The sequence below is a fragment of the Montipora foliosa genome, chromosome 3 (genome assembly GCF_036669935.1).
Source record: "Montipora foliosa isolate CH-2021 chromosome 3, ASM3666993v2, whole genome shotgun sequence".
NCBI lineage: Eukaryota > Metazoa > Cnidaria > Anthozoa > Scleractinia > Acroporidae > Montipora > Montipora foliosa.
Window position 1 is genome coordinate 36,890,893 of NC_090871.1, and position 7,770 is coordinate 36,898,662.

The 7,770-nt window shown below is 38.2% G+C and overlaps 1 pseudogene; it reads right to left on the reverse strand.

Moving 5' to 3' along the window:
- Positions 1-2,132: 2,132 nt before the first annotated feature.
- On the reverse strand, positions 2,133-4,020 carry LOC137995691 (uncharacterized; annotated as a pseudogene).
- Between the last annotated feature and the right edge of the window lie 3,750 nt (positions 4,021-7,770).

The following is a 7,770-nucleotide window of genomic DNA, read 5'->3' on the forward strand; positions in this document are numbered from 1 at the left end:
ATCAAGTAAGTCCATTGATAAGGTAAACAAACTTAAATGCACTTAATGTTACCAGTCAATCTCTTACATGTATGTGCTGAAAGACAGAATAGAGATTTTAAAATTTTGTCATAGAATGTTCAGTTTTTTTTCTGGAAACAATTGAAATTATTTCTTTTTCCCTTACGTGTGCTATTGTTTATGCTCAGTAAGTTAGTTGAAATGTAGTTGAAATGACCGCAATAAAATTATTACTCTTTCCCTCTATTCTGCAGATATCAGATGCATCCGACAGTGATCTAGCTGCAGTAACATTTGAATCAGAGTTTATTCAGCTGATGTGTGAGGCTGGGGAAACTAGAGTTCTTACTGTAAGTAATTTTGAGTGAATCATACAAATTGTTTATGAAAATCAGACAAAGAATAATCAGTGTCTGATATGCAGTTCATGAAAAAAATGTTCTCGATCTCCTGTGTTTTAGAAATGATTATGAAAAGTTTAATACTGCTATTGCATATTCTGTCAAACGGAAGGTTTCATCCTAATAATAATGATTTTTTTTTAATTTGTTTAACTTTACTCATGAAGTACAGCTCTTGTTCATCATGTCAAGTGTAGTTCTCAGTAATACAAACCTTTGATAAATACTTAATTGCACCTTAGAATGTTTTTTGACTTACAGATGATTAACTTTCATTGCAGCCTGACAATAAGCTTGACGTACTCCAGTCACTCATGCTTCATGACATTCTTGTAAAAGGAAGTCTATCCTTGATCAGTTAAGAAAAGGTCTCTCAAACCTTGGCGTTTTGGCAGAGATTGAATATAATCCATCATTATTTGAAGAATTTTTTGTACACCATGGTGGCCTTAGCAATGATTTTGTGTTAAACCGCTTACATTTTCAAGATTCATGCAAGCAGAATGTAATTAATGACCGAGTTTACCAAATGCTTCAGACTTGTGTAAAAAATCAATCTGTAGATGAATTTAAGAATTTTCTTAAGTTTGTCACTGGAACATCTGAAGTTTCAATGTCCACCTTGCCACATCGCATATCAGTATCTTGCTATAATGGTGATTCCATTTTTGCCTCAACATGTTTACTTGAATTAAAGCTGCCAAACCATTTTCCCAACTATGCTTCTTTTGATTCAGCTATGAGGACAGTTATTGAAGGCTCATCATTCACAACAGCTTGACCATTATTAAATGTGGCTAACATGAATCATTAGTATAGAAAGACATGAAAAGAACTTTTAAGGTGTTGCCTTATTCATGTGCTGGCTGTGGGGAAATGAGTACAATGTTTTAGTTTGCAGATATTGAAATTATGTGAATGAGAAAGACCGTGCTTTCAGGTGCAAGACCACCTGGACACTCTGAAGAAGTATAAAGGTAGTCGCACACCTAAAAGCACAGTCTTTCTTCCTTTCAAGTACTTTCAGCTGGTCTGCTGAATAATAATTGTGTTTACTTGTTGCACTACCTTTAGAAAGGTGATGTTGATAACTTAAAAAAGCCAATACGTACATGTCTTAGTGCCGGCAAGTCGTTTAGAGATCTTCTTTACATGGCAAGTTCTGTTAGATTACGTCTTACCAGGAACAAAAGATAACACACAGGATTCACTGGTTTTTTGTATGGAACTTAAACTACTGTTGTGTTTATCCAAGTTAACAGTGACAGTACGTGTGTTGAAACTACCTTGATGTTAACGCATACTTTTTGATGCCAAATACAACATTATTGTAACACTTACTTAAAGATATAAAATACAATTGAAACTGTTGTGTTGGATACAGAAACTGTTGTGTTTGTTGTTCAATAAAGAGAAACCTTACTGCAGTGTAATGTATTGGTGGTTTGAAAAAATCCTCTTTGGGTTTCATAGCACGTTTAAGAAGTAAAATTAGCAAGTTTGTTTTGGAGTTGAAAGGAGTAGTTACTGGCCAAGTGTCAGTTGACTTGCCAACCAAACCATTGATTTTCACTGGAAAAAAGTAATAATTGTAACTACTTACAAGCGAATTTTGTATAACTGCCGGTTTTGCAATGTGGTTCTTTCAAAGAAGTCAATTGTAGTGAGTACTTTCAAACAATAGACATTACCATTTTACTGCTTCATTTGTTTTAGCATGGCATATGTTTCTCAGCTAGACATATATGACTGTAAGAAGTTAAGACAGTCAGTGAAGAGATCTATCCCATAGCTGTTTGACAGTTGAAGTGGATTAACAGCTGCTGTAAGATCATGTATGACATTTCCTGGAAGTTCAATGTCAACATCCTCAATTTCAACTGTGAACAATCCATCATCCATAGGAGTAGGTGCAGATGGGTCATCCGTACCAAGTTAAATCATCAAAAGATGGCTCTTGTTCAGCAATGTCAGCAACTGCCATCAATTGATGATTTCTCAGATCCATCATCCCATTAACCCAGATCCTCTCAGGACTCCAGTTGTTCTCTGTTCTTAGCGGATGGTTATTCCAGGCTGACGCAAAACTTGATAGTGCCCTGTTTAAACGTGGCAAATACACGTCATGAAGAGCAACCTTGTGCAGGGGGTTGTCTATCTCGAGTAAACCGCTTTCTTCCATGGCTTGGAATGTATAGTAGAAAATGTGTGCTACACATCTAAAGACATCTCGGCAAAGGCGCTCAATTCGTTGATTATGAGTGGAAGAACCAACTAAGAAGCTTCCCCTGTTGGGTCCTCTTCTATCTTCCATTAACTGCCAAACTTGCTTGTTCTTTCCTCCGTGGTCGGTTTGCACCCTTGATGGCCAGCCGTACTCCTGGGTTGCATTTAGAAACAAGTCCGCCACTGTATCACTTCTATTGTTTGTCGAGCAATGCAAGAAGGTTACCAACAGTGTATGCTGGTCGTGAAACTGTTATCGCCCAACGTATCCTGACATTACGAGGGTCTACACGTGCAAGGCATTTACGAACACGCTCTCGCTGTATATTTAACCCCTCGGATCTCAAATGACCCAAAACCATTGAAGTTCCGACTAAGCAGCCATGTTCATTCAGAAAAGCACTGACTTTGCTGTCCAATTGTTCATCAGTGATGTCACTGAAACGGGACAGGTGGGTAAGGCCAAACTCTGACACCCTGCGGTGAATAGTCCAGCGCGAGACGAGTAACATACGAGAGATGTGCTCCCAGGTAAAACCCAGAGAACGGAGCCCAACCAATGTCTCTTCCTTTATGTCAAATTTGGCCTTCCAACCTGCCTGGTATCTACTCTATTTGGTGAAGTTAGTGAAAAAAACGGCAACTTGTGAACATCTGTAATTATGATAGGGTTTTATTTATTGGGGATTTTAATCTCCCTGATATTACTTGGATTGAACGTTCTGGTTTTTGCCCTAGCTCTGAGTCTACTGTGTTTACATTTTGTGAAGAACTTGTTTCGTATAATTTGTTCCAGTTGACAGATTTTCCGACTCGAGGAAACAATTGTTTAGACCTTCTCATTACCTCAATTGATGAGGGTGTTTCCAACATCGATATTACTGGTTGTGATAGTGTCGCTTTGTCCTCGGATCATTGTGCGTTGACGTTTACCATTCACTTCTCTTCACGCATACCAGCTAATAACAACAAAGGGCTTCGATTTAACTTCAAAAGAGCGGACTTTGATGGTTTGAGATCTTCTCTACGCAACGATTCTTTGTTCTCTTCTTTTTCTCCTTCGGAAATTGAAGATGAATGGTTTGAGAGGAAATCATCGTTGCTATCTCATGTCGAGGAATTTGTTCCTAAAAGAAAACCGCGCAAGTTTACTACACCACCTTGGTTTGACGGCGAACTTCTTCATGCCATCAGAAAAAAGAACTCTGTGAGGAAAAAGGCTCTGAAAAAGGACAGCAACTTCCTTTGGGACAAATTCCGAACACGTCGCAAAAATGTTAAATATATGGCGAGATCTAAACGTTCTTCCTACATAAAGGATCTATCTGATTCTTGCTTTAAGCACCAAAATCGTCTCTGGAGTTATGTTCATCGTTTGACAAACCGTTCCCATATTCCAGATGCTGTTAAGCACGATGATATTTCTGATTCAAATCCAAACGATAAAGCGGTCGTCTTTAATAATTATTTCTTATCGTCATTTAATACCAACAATATGTTGGGCGATTTTCCATCTACGCCTTTCACTGACGACGTCATATCATGCTTACAGCTGTCTAAAGAGAACGTATTGTCGGCCCTGAAATCGCTTAATCCCAGCAAGTCGCCAGGACCTGATGAGATCCATCCTCTACTTCTGAAAGAGTGTGCTCAGGATCTGTCCACCTCTCTATGCACTTTGTTTAATTTGTCTCTGCGTCAAGGGAAGTATCCTTCTGAATGGAAATTAGCGAACATTTCTCCAGTATTTAAGAAGGATTCCAGGTCCTTAGTCTCCAACTACCGCCCAGTATCGCTGTTGTCAATTATCAGCAAACTGTGTGAACGCTGTGTGTTGAAGAAGTTGCTACCCAAACTTATCCATCACCTGTCTTCCATGCAGCATGGGTTTGTACAAGGGAGATCGTGTGTTACCCAGCTGCTCTCTGTGCTACACGATATGGGCGCATCTCTAGATGCTGGCGAAGAGATTGACGTTGTTTACTTAGATTTCAGTAAAGCCTTCGATTCGGTGCCGCATATTGGTCTGCTTCATAAATTGTCCTTGTTTGGCATCCAGGGCTCCCTTCACGCTTGGTTTACCAACTACTTATCTTCAAGATATCAGCGTGTCCAGGTGGATGGTGCTTACTCTCCTTGGGTATCAGTCACATCTGGTGTGCCTCAGGGTAGCCTACTCGGGCCATTTCTGTTTTTGCTGTACCTGAACGATCTCCCGGATGTTGTCAGCAATTCCACGTCCATAGCGCTCTTCGCTGATAATGCAAAATTTTCATCCGTTGTGCGCACTCCTGACGATTGTCTAGCTTTGCAAAGAGACTTGAACTGTTTATATGACTGGACTACCCTTTGGGGTCTTAAGTTTAATACTAATAAATGTGAAGTATTAAGAATATCTAGAAAGCGCAGTTCTTCATTGCTCAACCTTGCGGTCAGTCCCTATACCCTGGATGAATTCCCATTAGGTGTTGTTCCCACCCAAAAAGACCTTGGGGTCACGGTCACTAATACTCTGTCGTGGGGTTTCCATATTTCCAGTGTCGTGGCCAAAGCCAACAGAAAGCTCGGCTTTTTGCGGCGGCACTTCGGCAGTGCGTGTTTAGGGGCTGATCGCAAAAGGTTGCTTTACTTAGCATTTGTTCGATCTCAGCTTGGCTATGCCAGTGAGGTTTGGGTCCCTCAGTCTTGCATTAGAGATTTAAAATTACTTGAAGGTGTTCAGAGACGTGCTACACGCTATATTTTAGGTTGTCACCGGGATCCTAATTCTCGCCCTAGTCATAAATCTTGCTTAGTATCTTTAAATTTGCTACCTATTTCTTACTGGTTGGAATGCCGCGATCTTCTTTTTCTCTACAAGGGCGTCAATGGTTTACTTAATTTTCCGCTTAGTAACTTTATTAGATTTTCTACTGGCCGCACTAGAAGTGCAGCCAGTTCTTTAAATCTTCGTCATTTCCTCCGTTTTTGCACATCATTATTCAGGGATTCGTATTTTATTAGAATTGTTTACTTATGGAATGATTTACCTCTGTCAATCAGGCAGACACCTTCTATTAAGTTATTTAAAACTAGGCTATATGAGCACTACTTTAAAAAACTGGATTGTGACTTTGAAACCGATAGAATTAGAACCTGGAAAACTATTTGTCCTAACTGTCGTTCAATAGGGAGACTTAATTGTCGTTAATGTTTTTATTTAATTATTTATTTATTTATTTAGTTTATTGTTATCTTTCTTTTTTTCTCTTTTTTTTATATATACATTTATCTAATTATCTGGGGGTCGCCTCGCTGGGACCTAGAGTCCGTTCGCGTGCCCCCTCACCGTCTCATAGTAACTTTTCTGTAGTCGGTGGAATTTTCTAAATAAATAAATAAAATAAATATTGTTCGACTTGGAAATTCACACCTACGATGGCAGTCCCAAAACATCAACTGGAAATTCCTGGCCATTTCCAGAACTGCTTCCTTGTTAGTTTGTGATACAAAGTGAGATACATTTTGTAAAGCTCGAACTGCATTTTCCAAACGAATAGTCAAGTTTTCCGTTATTGCGATGTCATTCGTTGATCGATGTTGCTCATATTCACTCAATAACTCATCTAAATCTGTAAAAAATAAACTCCATTGGCTATTTATATAATTTTGATCAGCTTGTGTTACCTCACGATCACTGCCGTCCGCCATCTTGCTGAGCGACAAATTTAGTTCTCCCCAGACTCTCTCGGTAGAAACGGGCCAGCTCGGACCCAATTTGTTGACACGAATTTTGAGTCGTTGATCTTGACAGGTTTTAGGTCAGAGTTGAAAATTGCATGTATATATATATATATTTTTTTGTAATTTAAAACTTTTTATTATTTTGTTACACCTAAACACATACAACGATTATGAATTACTAAAATACAAATCACACTATTAATTACAATATCAAAACAAAATAGACTACTAATTACAACTCAGTAAATAACAATTACAAGGTCATAAGAGGGACACATGGAGAACACCAACACTACAAGCCTACATATGCATATGCCAAAAGCTTTTCCCATTTCCTGGTATGTTTAGTTAGTTTGTTCCACCTACTTGCTAACTTTTTCTCTACTTGGTATACAGCTTTAATCTTGGCCTTATATACTCGTAAAATCGGATATACACTATTTAACTTACATCTATAAATATACAATTTAGCTGTCAATATCAGATGGCAGTAAAAAATTTGGAGGTTCAATGGATTCAATTTCTCGTTTGCAAAATGTACATAAAGGCGAATCAATCACTTTTAACCTAAACATCTTTTCATTTGTAAAGACTATATTATTCAATATCTTATATTGGAATTCACGAATTTTAGTTTCAATTGTAACTATAAACGGTAAGGAGTATATTTTGCTCCAATCAATTTGAAGCTGGGGAAACCTCTCCAGAAATTTCTTTTGAGCTGTGGGAGGAGCTTGTTTTCTGCTTTTAAAAGCAGTGTAAAGCAATTTGGATGAGACCTTTAACAAGGCTACCTGAGAGTTTTCCAACTTTAAATAAATTGTGTCACCGATATGTAAGGGCGGGAGATGTTGTGCACTTTGTCTAATGATCTGCCTCCATTCACGAGGGATTGTATCAACAATACCCATTAATTTAAAACGCTCTAATGGAGAAAGATTTGCATTTAACACATTTGCACCCTTTAAAAAGACTCCCGCATCAGACAGGAGGTCACCGACCGTAATAATTCCTTTAGAATAGAAATTTTTTTCAAAGGTTGATAGCTTTTGAACAATTATGTATTTATTATTCCAAAGAACTTGATGCACGACGTCTCTGTACGTATTTATAGGAGACCAAGCTGACCAAGCATTAAGACATTCTTTATAAAAAACTGGAAGGTAGACAGGCAACTTTCTTGTGTCAAAATTACACTTAAGAATGAATTTTCCACCTATTGGAGAAAGAAGATAGTCTAGTATTATCTTCCAAAAATTCTTGTTTTCTTCATCTACAAATCTTTTTAATAACAGCACCCTCTGAGCTTGAATCATCGATTGAATGTCTAGCATCCTAAGTCCACCATCTTCGATATCGTTGATGAGAGCGGAACGCTTGATTTTATCATTACCTTTCCAAATGAAACGGTAAATCAAAT